Raw genomic sequence first — 16,890 nt, 5'->3', positions numbered from 1 at the left:
TGCACTGCAGCAACTCGCCAAGGCTTCTTCGGCAGCACCTTCCAAATCTGCAACCTCTACCACCTAGAAGGGCAAAGGCAGCAGGCGCATGGGAACACCACCACCTCCAAGTTCCTCTCCAAGTCACACACCATCCTGACTTAGAAGTATATCGCCGATCCTTCATCGTCACTGGGTCAAAATCCTGGAACTCCCTACCTAACAGCACTGTGGGAGTACCTTCACCACTCTGACTGCAGCGGTTCAAGAAAGTGGCTCACCAACACCTTCTCAAGGGCAACTAGGGATGGGCAATAAATGCTGGCCTTGCCAGCAACGCCCAGGTCCCATAAGTGAATTAAAAAAAAACTCTCTGAATCAGACAGTCGTGGGTTCAAGCTCCACTCCAGGACTTAAACACGTAACCTAGGTGTGTTAAACCACTGTTATACCTGTCTGTATGTGTATGTGTATTCCACTAGGTACAGGTCTGGACATGCCTCGACTGACTCCTCCCACTATTCCAGGTATATAAGTGACTACCTCCCAGTCCCTTAGTATTCTGGACGGGTCGACCACTCGAGACTAGACCTTCATTCTTTAGTTAATAAAAGCCTGGTTGTTACTCGCTTAACCTCAGTCTTTTGAGTAATTGTTGGCGCATCAATTTTATTAACTAAATTTTTATAATGGAGAAGGTCCTCACACCAGCATGCCTGGACCTGGACAGTCGGGAAGCGGACGCTTCCACCAAGTTTGCTCACTGGCTCATGTGCTTCGAGGCATTCCTGACTGCCTCCACTGCGGTCGTAACGGATGCGAACAAACTGTCTGTCCTGATCTCCAAGGTGAACCACCGAGTGTACTCAGTCATCCGGGACGCGACCTCGTACACAGCCGCCCTCCAGCTCCTCAAGACCCAGTACATGCGCCCTGTGAACGAAGTTTATGCCAGGCACCTCCTGGGGAGTCGCAAGCAACAACCTGGGGAATCGACTGAGGAATACCTCCAAGCACTGTCTGTGCTTGGCCGGGCCTGTGGGTGTAAGGCGGTAACGCCCACTAAGTACACGGAGGAACTGATCCGGGATGCCTTCGTAGCGGGCCACAGGTCCAACTACACCCGACAGCGACTACTGGAGCAGAGTGACCTCACCCTCGACAAAGCCTCCGAAATCGCACTAACGCTGGACGCAGCCTACCGGGGCATGGATGCCTACTCCTCTGCACCGTGGACGCCGCGGGGAACGACAACCTGGGACACGGTAGGACAGCCCCATAGCACCGTGCCACCCCAGCCACAGCCCAACAACGGCCCAACCACCGCAGCAGTGTCCCAAAGCCAGACAGCAGTATCCCAAGGCCAGAAATGCTACTTCTGTGGCCAGGTCAAACACCCCAGAGCGCGCTGCCCGGCGAAGAATGCGACCTGCTCGGGCTGCGGGAAAAAGGGACACTAGCTAGCGTCTGCAAGGCCAAAGCCACCCCGAACGCCAGCAGCGCCACGTGTGGGCCGTGCGAGCCGCCATCTTGGGCCCCCAACAGCGCCGCGTGTGGGCCGTGCGGGCCGCCATCTTGGGCCTCCCCAGCCATGTGCGAACCACCGCAGCAGCAGCCATCTTGGACGACTCCAGCCACATGGGAATCATGGACGCCGCCATCTTGGACACCAGCCAGGACGCAGCAGGCCGCCAACCACCCCCCCATCTGATACCCGCAGCGACACACCGACCCCTACGCTGGCCTCTGTTACGCTGGACCAAACGAGACCGCACCAACTAGCTCGGTCCAAAATGGACGTTAAGGTAAACGGCCATGCAATAAACTGCCTTTTTGACTCCGGGAGCACAGAGAGCTTCATCCACCCCGACACGGTGCGGCGTTGCTCTCTCCCAGTCCTGCCTGCGCACCAGCGGATTTCTATGGCCGCCGAGTCCCAGTCAGCGGACATTGGCGGCTACTGCGTGGTGACACTAGTAGTAGACGGGACTGTGTTCAATAATTTTAAACTCCTGGTCCTGCCCCAACTTTGCGCTGCCGTTCTACTGGGGTTGGATTTCCAGTGCCACCTCAAAAGCGTTACGATGGCGTATGGTGGCCCCCTCCCCCCACTCACAGTCCGCAGCCAGCAGCCTCCAAATTGCCCGCCGCGCACCAGATGCAACCTCTCCACACTCAGAGTCCCACCCCCCCCCCACTGTTTGCTAACCTCACCCCCGACTGTAAGCCCATCGCCACAAAGAGCAGGCGATACAGTGCCGGGGACAGGGTTTTCATCAAAACCGAAGTGGAGCGGCTCCTGAAGGAGGGGATTATTGAGGGCAGCTCCAGCCCCTGGTGAGCCCAGGTTGTGGTCGTTAAGACCGGCGAGAAACAACGCCTGGTCATCGACTACAGCCAAACAATAAACCGCTACACCCTGCTGGACGCCTACCCACTCCCCCGCATAGCTGACATGGTCAACCAGATCGCGCAGTACCGCGTCTTTTCGACCATTGACCTGAAATCAGCGTACCACCAGCTCCCCATCCGCCCCGAAGACCGCCAGTATACTGCTTTTGAGGCAAACGGCCGCCTCTATCACTTCCTTAGGGTTCCCTTTGGCGTTACCAACGGGGTCTCCGTCTTCCAAAGGGAGATGGACCGGATGGTCGATCAAAACGCGCTGCAGGCCACTTTCCCTTACCTAGACAATGTGACCATCTGCGGCCATGGCTTGCAGGACCATGACGCAAACCTCGAGAAATTCCTCCGCACCGCCCAACTCCTGAACCTGACATATAACAAGGAGAAGTGCATATTCCGCACAGACCGCCTCGCCATCCTTGGCTGTGTTGTGGAACACGGGGTCATCGGTCCCGACCCGGACCGGATGCGTCCCCTTATGGAACTCCCACTGCCCCACTGCCTAAAAGCTCTGAAGAGGTGCCTAGGGTTTTTTTCCTACTACGCCCAGTGGGTCCCCTACTATGCAGACAAAGCCCGTCCGCTGATCAAATCCACCTCTTTTCCCCTGATGGCAGAGGCCCGCTCGGCCTTCCACCGTATCAAGGAGGACATTGCCAAAGCCACCATGCACGCAGTGGACGAATCCATCCCCTTCCAGGTGGAAAGCGATGCGTCCGACTTCGCTCTGGCCACCACCCTTAATCAGGCGGGGAGACCTGTGGCATTCTTCTCACGAACCCTCCAGGGCCCGGAGACCAGACATTCCGCGGTCGAGAAGGAGGCCCAGGCTATTGTGGAGGCTGTGCGTCATTGGAGGCACTACCTGGCCGGAAAACGATTTACCCTGCTCACTGACCAGCGTTCAGTTGCTTTTATGTTCAACAACAAGCAGAGGGGCAAAATCAAAAATGACAAGATCTTGAGGTGGAGAATCGAACTTTCCACCTACAATTACGAGATCTTGTACCGGCCTGGGAAGCTCAATGAACCCCCAGATGCCCTATCGCGTGGCACCTGCGCCAGCGCGCAGATCGATAGGCTGAGGGCCCTCCACAATGACCTCTGCCACCCGGGGGTCACCAGGTTCTTCCACTTCATCAAGGCCCGCAACCTGCCTTACTCCATTGAGGAGGTCAGGACCATGACCAAGAACTGCCAAGTCTGCGCTGAGTGCAAACCGCACTTTTATAGACCAGACAGAGCCCACCTGATAAAAGCCACTCGCCCTTTCGAACGCCTGAGCGTCGATTTTAAAGGGCCTCCCCCCTCCTCCGACCGCAATGTGTACTTCCTCAACATCATTGACGAGTACTCCCGTTTCCCGTTCGCTATCCCCTGCCCGGACATGACCAGTGCCACGGTCATTAAATGTCTGAACAGCCTCTTCACCCTGTTTGGTTTCCCCAGCTATATCCATAGCGACCGGGGCTCATCGTTTATGAGCGACGAACTCCGCCAGTACCTGCTCGCTAGGGGTATAGCCACAAGCAGGACCACCAGTTACAACCCCCGGGGGAACGGACAGGTGGAAAGAGAGAATGCAACAGTTTGGAAGGCCGCCCTACTAGCCTTAAAGTCTAGTGAGGTCCCATAAGTGAATTAAAAAAAAACTCTCTGAATCAGACAGTCGTGGGTCCAAGCTCCACTCCAGGACTTAAACACATAACCTAGGCTGACACTTAAGTACAGTATTGAGGAAGTGCTGCATTGCCAGAGGTGCCATCTTTCAGATGAGACATTATATCGAGGCCCTGTCTGTCTATTCAGTTGGATGTAAAAGATCCCATGGTGCTATATGAAGAGGAGCAGGGGAGTTCTTCCAGTATTCTGGCCACATTTCATCCTTCAACCAACAACAGCAAAAAGTGATAATTTTTGTCATTCGTTGAGTGTAGGACTTTGTTGTGAACAAATTGGCTGCCGCACTAACACTTCAAAGGTAATTAATAGGATGTGAAGTGCTTTGGGATATCCTGAGGATGTGATAAGATGCTATATAAGGTGAACATAAGAACATAAGAAATAGGAGCAGGAGTAGGCCATTCAGCCCTTCGAGCCTGCTCCAACATTCAATGAGATCATGGCTGATCTTCTGCCTCAATTCCATTCACCGGCCTTATCGCCCATATCCCTTGATGCCCTACTGGTCAGAAATCTATCAACTTCTGTTTTGAATATACCCAATGACTGAGCCTCCACAGCCCTCTGGGGTAGAGAATTCCAAAGATTCACCACCCTCTGTGTGAAGACATTTCTTCTCATCTCAGTCCTGAATGGCCTACCTTTTATCCTGAGGCTGTGGCCCCTGGTTCTAGACTCCCCAGTCAAGGGAAACATTCTCCCAGCATCCACCCTATCAAGCCCTGTAATAATTTTGTATGCTTCAATGAGATCCCCTCTCATTCTTCTGAATTCAAGAGAATACAGGCCTAGTTTACTCAATCTCTTCTCATACGACAGTCCCGTCATCCCAGGAATCAATCTCGTGAACCTTCGTTGCACTCCCTCTATGGCAAGTATATCCTTCCTTAGGTAAGGAGACCAAAATTGTACACAGTACTCCAGGTGTGGTCTCACCAAGGCCTTATATAATTGGAGTAAGACTTCTTTACTCCTGTACTCAAATCCTCTTGTAATGAAGGCCAGCATAACATTTGCCTTCCTAATGGCTTGCTGCACCTGCACATTCACTTTCAGTGACTCATGTACAAGGACACCCAGGTCCCTTTGAGCATCTGCATTCCCCAATCTTTCACCATTTAGGAAATACTCTGCCTTTCTGTTTTTTCTACCAAAGTGGATAACTTCACATTTATCCACACTATAATCCATCTGCCATGTTCTCGCCCACTCACTGAGCCTGTCGAGATCCCCTTGAAGCCTCTTCACATCCTCTTCGCAACTGACACTGCCACCTAGCTTTGTGTCATCAGCAAATTTGGAAATGTTACATTTAGTCCCCTCATCCAAATCATTGATATAGATTGTGAATAGCTGGGGCCCAAGCACCGAGCCTTGCGGTACCCCACTAGTCACAACCTGCCATCCTGAAAAACATCCGTTTATCCCTATTCTTTGTTTTCTGTCTGTTAACCAATTCTCAATCCATGCTAGTATATTACCCCCAATTTCATGTGCCCTAATTTTGTTCACCAACCTCTTGTGTGAGACCCTATCTGAAAATCCAGATACACCACAACTACCAGTTCCCCCCTTTGTCTACTCCACTAGTTACATCCTCAAAGAACTCCAATAGGTTTGTCAAACAGGATTTCACTTTAATAAATCCATGTTGACTCCGCCCAATCTTACTATTAGTTTCTAAGTGCCCAGTTATTGCATCCTTTATAATAGATTCCAGCATTTTCCCAACTACTGATGTGAGGCTAACAGGTCTGTAGTTCCCTATTTTCTCTCTCCCTCCTTTCTTAAATAGTGGGGTTACATTTGCTATCCTCCAATCTGCAGGAACCATTCCAGAATCTATAGAATTTTGGAAGATGACAACCAATGCGTCCACTATCCCAATGGCCACCTCTTTTAAAACCCTAGGTCATCCGGTCCTTGGGATTTATCGACTTTTAGCCCCATTAATTTTGCTAGTACTGTTTTGTTACTAATAATTTCTTTAAGTTCCTCATTCTCGCCACACCCTTGGTTTTCTCGTATTTCTGGGAGGTTTTTTGTGTCTTCCTCCGTGCAGACAGAAACAAAGTATTTATTTAATTTCTCTGCCATTTCCTCATTCCCCATGTTCTTTATTAAATTAATTACAACCAAATGGTCTAAATGGAAGTTTTTATTGGCAAAGTGGGCACAGGTAGAGTATAAAGACAGTGTGGAGAATGGAGAACTCTCAGATATTCTGTCTAATGCACACACAACTCCTGAGTAAGACCTCTGCAACTTTGCTTGTGATGATAAAGTCACGAGGAGGTCATGAGGCCTTCCTTGCTTCTGAAATATGCTGTTGTTTCTACATTGTGTGTGCCTGTATATCTTAGCATGAAAAAATACAACTCTTCCTTATATACTTAGTCATGTTCATCTCATTTGTAATATGTGCTGAACATTGATGTAATTTGCATAGTTATAATTTCATATTATGTACAACGTCCTTTTATAAGTACTCACGAAAACAAAGTAGGTCATAATCAGATAATAATGCTTCCTCCCCCCTCCAATGGTATGCACACAATTAGAACTCAAACAGGATGTTCTAATTAGGGGCTAATTTGCGTGCTACCTACGCACATAAAAGGTTGTTGTACTTGCAGAATAGGCACTCAAGAGAAGGGAAAACAGCTAAATGGGCCCAATACAACCAGCTGCTACAAACAACTATAAGTGAGGATACCTTGCCAGAAGATAATGAAATACTCTGCATGCTCAATGAAAGGAAAGTTAGCATTTTCTTTTCTCTTAATGGACTAAATGCAATGTAACTGGAGGAAAGCAGTACAGTACATCAGTACATGAACACGAGATAACAGTTGAGTAAAGAGGAAATCGGCAGGAGCCTTTGTTGGGTCTGGTTCTCATTTGATCCTCAGTCTTGTATACCTGCATTAATTCATATTGCCATTCAATACTACACCGGTTCTCAACATTGCAAGAAAAGTTTTCACCACAGTCCATTCACTTTGGGGGAAGCGGACGAGAATAATGGAGCATGGCTCCATAGAGACCTGAGAACCTCCGTTACCACGCCAAAGTGGTCTTCCGTCATGTGTTGGTCTAGACAATGAGTGCTGGGTGGGTATCACAGCTGTCTGTTCCTGCCCTTACTAAATGTCCGCACATGCGCATTTTTTCAGCAGAGGTCACTCGATAGTTATCATGAAAGGGAACCCTGGCTGATCTTTCCCCTCTATAGTCTGGGACACTGAAGCTAATTGGAGTGTCCACACCACTGCTCTTGCTAAGATCAGCTAACTGAGCACAGAGTAAGGAGCAAAAATGGAAAAACTGATGTAACTTGCATTTATCAAGACACTGGCAGGATTTTGCTTATACTAGATCAGGTCTGTATATGAGGAAGGACAGTAGCCTGGTTAACAGGATGAATTGGTAGGTCATTGATTTGTGCGCAATGATTTACCACATAATGGGCGTGATTTTAACCTAATCTGCTTGGCACCCAGTTTACATCCCACTGAATTTTACTTTCATTGACTTCAATGGAAAGTATAATTGGGTGGAGTCTAAAACAGGTGGTCAATCTGATCCTGTCAGTTTCTCGCCGGGTGGGTTAGTTAACAATTACCTCCATAGGAGTTTCCGAAATTGACTGGCCAGTTAGAGAGCAGGAGTGAGTGGAGGTCAGTCATTTCTCCATACAACATGAGGGAAAATCAATTACCGGGTTAACTCGGGCTGCTATTATGCACCTTCCTATGGCCAATGCAGAGAGGCCAGTGCCAAGGCTAGCGAGGTTGGCAGGCAATGGGTCCCAGGTCTTTGTCAGGAAGACTATATAAATCACACTTTAAGTTTTCATTCTGTAATTTGGGAAAGCAGCTCAGTGTCTCTTCCTGCTGGCACAAGTAAGCAAAACATAAGCAATACCTAAACAACCGTGGGGTGCACCCCTTGTCTTGCTGCCCACGTCACTCCACTTTGGTTATGTAACCCACTCCACCACTTTGATGATTGTAGCTTCTAATTGTTTCTTAAATAATTCCAGGGTTTTAGCCTCCATTGCTTTAACTGGAAGTTTATTCCACTAAAATGACCTTTAACTAGTTTGAACACCTTTCTCCAGTTCCACTGGAGTTCAGCATCTTATTGGCTTTGTTGATTGATGAGCTGCAGTGGTTGGATATGTTCAGTGTCAAATCTACTAAGACTTCTAGGTTCATCCTTAGCTATTTCAATGCTCTTCATGAAGTATTCTTCTATTTTTCCTTCCTCTGTGTAACACTTCACATCTGCCATTGTTCATCCCATTTATATACTTTATCCAATTCACTCTGTAATTTCTAGGCTACCTCCTCCAGTTCCACTGTCCCGTCTAGTGTAATATCATCTACAAACTTGACCACTTTGCCTTGAGTTTCTGAATCCAGGTCACTGATGTACATTAGAAGCAGCAGTGGTCCCAGCACCAAGCCCCACGCTACCCCATTCAGTATTTCCTCCCACAGTGACACTCCTACCCTTTAGCCAGTTTCTTATTCATTCTCAGAGTTTACTCTGAATTTCTACAGCTTTGAGTTTAATTAATCGTTTTTCATGTGGCACTTTAACAAAAGCCTTTTGGAACTCATTTCCACAATTTTTCCCCCTTGTGCATCGTGTCAGGCCTCCATCTGGCATCGGTTTTCCATTCTGTTAGTATCTCCCACAGGCCTCACCATGTTTTCTTATAGGTCTTTCTCAGCACTTTGCAGTTTTTTGCTATCTCTCACGTGCCTTTTATGCTAAGCAACTGCTTCTAGTGCAAGTGGTCCTCTAATACGTTGAGGTTCTGGGATCTCTCCCATTTTCATCATAGGAGCATAAGAAATAGGAGCAGGAGTAGGCCTAACGGTCCCTTGAGCCTGCTCTGCTATTCAATAAAATCATGGCTGAACTTTTATGCTCATGGGGCCGATTATATAGTATTGGCAATAACAGAAAAGCAATTTGGAAAACACAATCACACCAATGACTGCTAAATGTCTGTGAAGGCTCTGTGGAAACTCACTGAAATATCTCCCCGAGCCCCTGAAAGTCATTAGACTTGAAATCCAATCTACATACTGGAGGGCATCGGGGTTTAACCCAACAATCCCACGCAGCGAATTCCAAAATTGAATGGGAGGAGGGGGAGAGAGGGGTTGAAGAGAATTCCTTTTATATCAAGGAAAGGAGGATGAAGAATATTTCTAACAGCTAGTTCAGAGAAGAACTAATGGATTATCTGGGATCAGATCATTCAAGCAGCAAAGCCCAAGGGGACTGGGAGAAAATGGAAGGAATTAGTACTTCAAAAAAAAAACAACTAAATGGGGAATACTGCAAAGAGCTTTTAGCAAAAGCTGAACTGGTCCAAGCCAGTTACTTAACAGTCAGGGAGTGATTGCAGCAGCTCAAACAGTGACAGCAACAATTAGATACAAGAGTAAAAGTTAACTGTCGCCTCTCCATGTAAACCTCAATCAAATTGATCATTTACTCAAATGCAATGTAGACCTCATGATTTCATGTTTCATTCAAATAGCATTCAAATAGCACAACAGTCTTATAATGTGATTCGCCTCAGGGCTACATCAAACAACGCAAGGAAATTATAAGCTATGTTTGACAGTATATATGACTATTGATATGTTGGTGTGTATTTGTACATATCCATACAGTGACTTTACCCACTAATCCATCCAGGGGGCTTGATTTTTTTCCCCATTTTAAAAGTCGTTCACATTTTAAATCCACGTACCTTTAGGGTTGATTTTAAGGTGCAGTTTAAGTTACTGTCATAGGAACATAGGAACAGGAGTAGGCCATTTAGCCCCTCGAGCCTCTTCCGCCATTCAATGAGATCATGGCTGACCTGTATCTTAACTCCATTTACCCGCCTTGGTTCCATAACCCTTAATACACTTACCCAACAAAACTCTATCAAGCTCAGTTTTGAAATTTTCAATTGACCCCCAGCCTCAACAGCTTTTGCAGGATAGAGCTCCAGATTTCCACTACTCTTTCTGACATCAACCCTGAACGGCCTAGCTCTAATTTTAAGGTTATGCCCCCCTTGTTCTGGACTCTCCCCGCCCCCATCAGAGGAAATAGTTTCTCTTTATCTACCCTATCCTTTAATCATATTTTTCTTTGTCTTATAATACTCATGTGAAGCGCCTTGGGACGTCTTACTACGTTAAAGGCGCTATATAAATACATGTTGTTGTTGTTGTTGCTTTAGATCACGCCTTAATCTTCTAAATTCAAGGGAATACAAGCCTAGTCTATGCACCCTGCCCTCATAATTTGACCCTTTTAGCCCTGGTATCATTCTGGTGAATCTGCACTGCACCCGCTCCAAAGCCAATATATCCCTCCGGAGGTGCGGTCCCCAGTACAGTCTATCCTCTCACAGGGCGCTTCATCATAAAGTGATTAATGTTCGGTGTTATTAAACAGGCACTGGTATCACGGTTCACATACCAGGGTCCTCTCCACAAGACAGAGACCTCAATGTGAATGATGGCCAGCTTCCTCAGCTCTGCAGGTAGGTGCTGAACCTGAAGCGATTATTAATGAGGCCCCGGAAACCAAGGAAAGACATTAGATCTAAACCCTTTTTTTTTTGTGTGTTTGGCTGATTTTATCAGAACAGGCCTGATGATTATAAACCATTTAGGTGCTGTCAGTCAAAGAAGGGATGATCTAATTGGCCCATATCATGCCTGAGTGCAGAAATACAGTGATTTCTGGGAGCTTTTAAATAGTGTCAGCTCCCCTGGAGACAGAAGGCATATAGAGAGGGTTGCAGTTCTGCCACACTGAAATGCAGGAGATAGAATGATTAATGAATGTGTCAGTCAGGTACCTGGCATACGTCAGACTACTCAAGCTATATTACTTGGCTTTACAATGAGGAGTTAAAGGATTTAAACATTTAAAGATGGGTAGGCAGATAGAAGCTAGATAGTTAAGCTCATAGTCTTCACCAAATAACCAGACTGGTGTCCCCTTACACCACAACTCATCAGTGTCACTCCTTGGGCAACCCAGCAAGAGGTGCAGGTGGAGGAACCGACCCTGACCAGTGGTCCATCTACCTCTCTCACCAGCCAAGACTGACGAGACTGAAATGATCAGATGCCAAGATACACAATGTGATGAAATATATGCCTTCATCAGCCCATGTGTTTTACCTGCTTGTATTGTGTGAACCGCCCCCTTTTGTTCCTATTGTGTGTATTGGCTATGCCCCTGTCTTTTGCCATATGAAGGTCTCAAGAACTGTATGAGTCATTCCTACCAGACGAACCCGATGTGGGAAGACCTGTAATGCTGCAATGTTCTTAGTGATTAAAAGCCTTCAGTTGAATCCTTGTCTTTGAGTTATTGACGGCGTATCAATTTTAATCACTAAAACACCAAGATGGATCGACTCCTGAAACCAGAGCGCTTGGATCTGGACCCCCATGCCTCAGACGCAGCCACACAGTTCGGACACTGGTTCCGATGCTTCGAATTTTTCATTGCAAACTCATCCACCGCCATAGCAGCCGCAACCGCTACCGGAGACATGAAACTGGGAATCCTGCGAAACTGGGTGAGCCATCGGGTCTCCCCTCTCATCCAAGATGCCACCAGCTACGGGGATGCCTGCACCATTCTGAAGGCCCACTACGTGCGGCCAATAAACGAGGTGTACGCCAGGCATCTTCTGACTACTCGCACGCAGCGGCATGGTGAGTCACTAGAGGACTTTATACTAAGCCTAAAAGTACTGGGCAGAGACTGTAACTGTAAGGCCGTGTCTGCCATCATGTACACGGAGGAGCTAATTCGAGACTCCTTTATTGCGGGCCTCAGTTCAAATTACATTCGGCAGAAACTGTTTGAAAAGGAGGGACTGGACTTAAAACAGGCTATAGATATAGCGCGATCGCTGGATATGGCCCAGAAGAACTCTGAATCCTGTTCCCCAGGCCACGCGGCCCACTCCGCCTCGTGCGCGCCGTGGGGGCCGCCATCTTGGAAGCCATCTTCACCTCCCAGGTCTCAGGCCAGCCCAGCACCATCGGAGCCCCAGCCTCCACCCAGGAGCCCCACTACTGCCGCGATGCATCGGGGCCCGAAATGCTACTTCTGCGGCCAGGACAAACACTCCAGGCATCTGTGCCCAGCGAAGGGCACCACCTGTTTTAAATGCGGGAAGAAAGGACATTTCAGCAAAGTCTGCAGAGGGAACCCCGCCTCCAACTCCACCACCGCCGCGTGCGCGCCGTGGGAGCGGCCATCTTGGAAGCCATCTTGTCCACCCTCATGGAGTCCACCATCTTGCCCCGACTACACGGACCTCCAGGACCCACTGGTGGCCTCGATCACAGTGGATCAATCCAGGCCGCATCCGTTGTCTAAATCGATGATGGACATAGAGGTAAACGGGAACAAGGTTAAATGCTTGATTGACTGCGGGAGCACCGAAAGCTTTATTCATCCTAGCCTGGTAAAACGACTTTCACTAACGATAGTCCCCAGACAGGGCAAAATCGCCATGGCCGATAAGACTCATACCTCAAAAATTACAGGTTTCTGTGCGGTTATGTTGTCGGTAAAAGGCAATGATTACAGAGATTTTAAACTATTGATAATGCCAGATCTCTGTGTGAGCGTGATCTTGGGTCTGGACTTCCAGTGCCACCACCAAAGTATCACGCTTACCTATGGTGGGTCCCAGCCGCCCCTCACAGTGTGCGGTCTGGCTACCCTGAAGGTCAAGCCGCCCTCTCTGTTCGCCAACCTCGCACCCAACTGTCGACCCATAGCGACCAAGAGTAGGCGGTACAGCTGGGAGGATAGACGGTTCATTGCGTCGGAAGTGGAAAGGCTCAAGCGGGAGGGTATCATCGAATGCAGTACCAGCCCGTGGCGCGCCCAGGTAGTAGTAGTTAAGGGTAGCGAAAAGAAGCGGATGGTGATAGATTATAGCCAGACGGTTAATCTATACACCCAGCTAGACGCCTACCCTCTGCCCCACATAGCGGATATGGTTAACCAAATCGCGCAATACCGGGTGTTTTCCACCATCGACCTAAAATCGGCATACCACCAGCTCCCCATTAGGCCGGAGGACCGTCCATACACCGCCTTCGAGGCGAACGGACGTCTCTACCACTTCCTCAGAGTCCCCTTTGGGGTAACGAACGGGGTCTCGGTCTTCCAGCGGGAGATGGACCGCATGGTCGATGAGAACCAGTTAACAGCCACCTACCCATACCTAGACAACGTCACCATCTGCGGCCACGACCAGCAAGACCACGACTCGAACCTCGCGAGATTTCTGAAAACCGCCCTCAGACTCAATCTCACCTACAACGAGGATAAGTGTGTCTTTAGCACCACGCGCCTCTGTATCCTGGGCTGCGTGGTGGAAAACGGGGAAATTGGTCCGGACCCCGACCGATTGCGCCCCCTACGGGAGCTAGCCCTACCAAACACTCCCAAGGCCCTGAAAAGGTGCCTGGGGTTCTTCTCCTATTACGCCCAATGGGTCCCCAATTATTCCGACAAGGCCCGTCCCCTCCTGAAATCAACGTCCTTCCCGCTCACGGCCGAGGCCCACGCCGCCTTCAACAGCATTAAACATGACATTGAGAAGGCCGCGCTGCGGGCAGTGGACGAAAACATCCCTTTCCAGGTCGAAAGCAATGCGTCCGACTTCGCTTTAGCAGCCACCCTCAGCCAGGATGGGCGGCCCGTAGCCTTTTTCTCAAGAACCCTCCAAGGGCCCGAGATCAGGCACTCCTCGGTAGAGAAGGAGGCCCAGGCCATAGTGGAGGCAGTGCGGCACTGGAGGCACTACCTAGCCGGCAAACGCTTCACCCTGCTTACCGACCAGCGGTCGGTAGCCTTCATGTTTAACAACAAACAGAGGGGGAAGATCAAGAACGACAAAATTCTCAGGTGGCGGATCGAACTCTCCACGTTTGAGTACGACATAATATATAGGCCGGGGGCCCTCAACGAATCCCCCGACGCCCTATCACGAGGGATGTGTGCCAGCATCCAGGGGGACAGGCTACAGGGCCTCCACAATGGCCTCTGCCACCCGGGGGTCACCCGGCTATTCCACTTTATAAAATCCCGTAACCTGCCCTATTCCATCGAGGAGGTCCGGTCTATGACCAGGGACTGCCGCACCTGTGCGGAATGCAAGCCCCGTTTTTTCAGGCCCGACCGAGCCCACCTGATCAAAGCTACATGGCCATTCGAGCGCCTGAGCTTAGATTTCAAGGGACCACTCCCCTCCACCGACCGCAACGTGTACTTTCTCAACATTGTGGACGAGTACTCCCGCTTCCCATTCGCCTACCCCTGCCCAGATATGACCAGTGCCACGGTCATCAAGTGCCTCGGCAACCTGTTTTGCACATTCGGCATGCCTAACTACATCCACACTGACAGGGGGGCGTCGTTCATGAGCGATGAACTGCGCCAATACCTGCTGTCGAAGGGGATAGCCATGAGTCGGACCGCTAGTTATAACCCCCGGGGTAATGGGCAAGTGGAGAGGGAGAACGCGACAGTGTGGAAGGCGGTCACCTTAGCACTAAGGTCTAAAGGCCTCCCCACCTCCCGCTGGCAGGAGGTCCTCCCAGACGTACTCCACTCGATAAGGTCGCTACTGTGTACTGCTACTAACGCCACTCCTCACGAGAAGATGTTTGTTTTTCCCCGCAAATCAACCTCAGGAGTATCCCTACCCTCGTGGCTCTCCACCCCAGGGACAGTCCTGTTACGGAAGCATGTGAGGGGCCACAAAACGGATCCCCTCGTGGAGGTAGTACACCTACTCCACGCAAACCCACAGTACGCGTACGTCAAGCACGCCGACAGGCGTGAAGACACCGTGTCCATAAAGGACCTCGCCTCGGCAGGAAGCGACGACGACGACCCATCACCACCACCCCCAGAAGAACCTCCACCGTCCCCAGAGGTATCCTCACCACCCCCAGAAGTACCGGCAACACCCCCAGCACATGGGTATGCCCAGGAGGGCACCATGGACTCCCAGTCGGAACCCGAGGTACTGTTGCGACGTTCAGGAAGGACTATCACACCCCCGGACAGACGAAATCTGTAGAAGGGGTGAATGTGATGAAATATATGCCTTCATCAGCCCATGTGTTTTACCTGCTTGTATTGTGTGAACCGCCCCCTTTTGTTCCTATTGTGTGTATTGGCTACGCCCCTGTCTTTTGCCATATAAAGGTCTCAAGAACTGTATGAGTCATTCCTACCAGACGAACCCGATGTGGGAAGACCTGTAATGCTGCAATGTTCTTAGTGATTAAAAGCCTTCAGTTGAATCCTTGTCTTTGAGTTATTGACGGCGTATCACACAAATTTGCCTGCCCCAGTGGAAAGCTTAGCTAAGAGACCAGTGCTCTGACGCTGTAACTACTGTGCTGCCCAACTCCATATTAGCATTATTTAAATTGTACTTATTCCTTCAACTCTATTTTAAAATTTGTTTTTTGTCCTCCTTTATGTCTCTCCACACTATTCTCCAGCCGAAGGGCCAAGCAAGCAAGCTAGCGTCAGGCCTTAACAATAGCGCGTTGGAGATGCCCACTATGAGGTGACATGAATGCCAATTTCCTGTCACCACCTGTGCAGAATCTCCTGGTGTCCACTCTACACCCCCTCCTGACTAAATTGCTAAACATGGTTTGCTAACAATGGGCAGGCATGAACCCAACAGCGCAGCGTGCTGTAATGTCGATAAGTTGTGCCAAACACCAACTTCTCATCAAAGTAAATTGTTCTTGCCAAAGCAATTTTGTGTCAGAGATTTTAGAACCAGATTGTTAGTTTCAGTAAAATGGAATTGAATCATATTCTGAGTTGAATTACATAGAAACAGGCCATTCGGCTGAAGTGGTCTATGCAGGAGTTTATGCTCCACATGAGCCTCATCCCTCCCTACTTCATCCAATCCTATCAGCGGATCGTTCTATTCCTTTCTCCCTCATGTACTTATTAAGCTTCCCCTTGCAGGTACAGCAAGTAATTAGGAAGGCTAATGGAATGTTGGCCTTTATTGCAAGGGGTATGGAGTATAAAAATAGGGGAGTTTTGATGCAACTTTACAGGGCGCTGATGAGACCGCACCTGGAGTACTGCGTACAGTTTTGGTCTCCATATTTAAGGAAGGATATACCCTGTACTTGCATTGGAGGCAGTGCAGAGAAGGTTCACGAGGTTGATTCCTGGGATGAAGGGGTTGACATATGACGAAAGGTTGAGCAGGTTGGGCCTATACTCATTGGAGCTTAGAAGAATGAGAGGTGATCTTATTGAAACATATAAGATTCTGAGGGGGACTGACAGGGTGGATGCGGAGAGGATGTTTCCCCTAGTGGGGGTATCTAGAACTAGGGGGCATAGTTACAGAATAAGGGGTCGCCCATTTAAGATGGAGATGAGGAGGAATTTCTTCTCTCAGAGGGTCGTGAACCTTTGGAATTCTCTACCCCAGAGAGCTGTGGAGGCTGGGTCATTGAATATATTTGAGGCGGAGATAGACAGACATTTGAACTACAAGGGAGTCAAGGGGTACGGGGGGAGAGCGGGGAAGTGGTGTTGAGGCCAAGATTGGATCAGCGATGGTCTTATTGAATGGCGGAGCAGGCTTGTGGGGCCGATTGGCCTCCTGCTCCTGTTTCTTATGTTCTTAAATGCATCTATGCTATTTGCCTCAACTACTCCCTGTGGTAGCGAGTTCCACATTCTAACCACTCTCTG

The 16,890-nt window shown here is 49.1% G+C and overlaps 1 protein-coding gene across 1 annotated transcript in view; it reads right to left on the bottom strand.

The window, feature by feature from the left end:
* The window catches only part of arhgef17 (Rho guanine nucleotide exchange factor (GEF) 17), a 504,936-nt gene that overhangs the window by 210,539 nt on the left and 277,507 nt on the right, over positions 1-16,890 (bottom strand). The gene's annotated exons all lie outside the window — the stretch shown is intronic.

The sequence above is a fragment of the Somniosus microcephalus genome, chromosome 10 (genome assembly GCF_052327205.1).
Source record: "Somniosus microcephalus isolate GS21.2 chromosome 10, FLI_Smic_1.0, whole genome shotgun sequence".
NCBI lineage: Eukaryota > Metazoa > Chordata > Chondrichthyes > Squaliformes > Somniosidae > Somniosus > Somniosus microcephalus.
The sequence above is the reverse complement of the archived record's forward strand: the minus strand, read 5'-3'. Positions and strand labels throughout refer to the sequence as shown.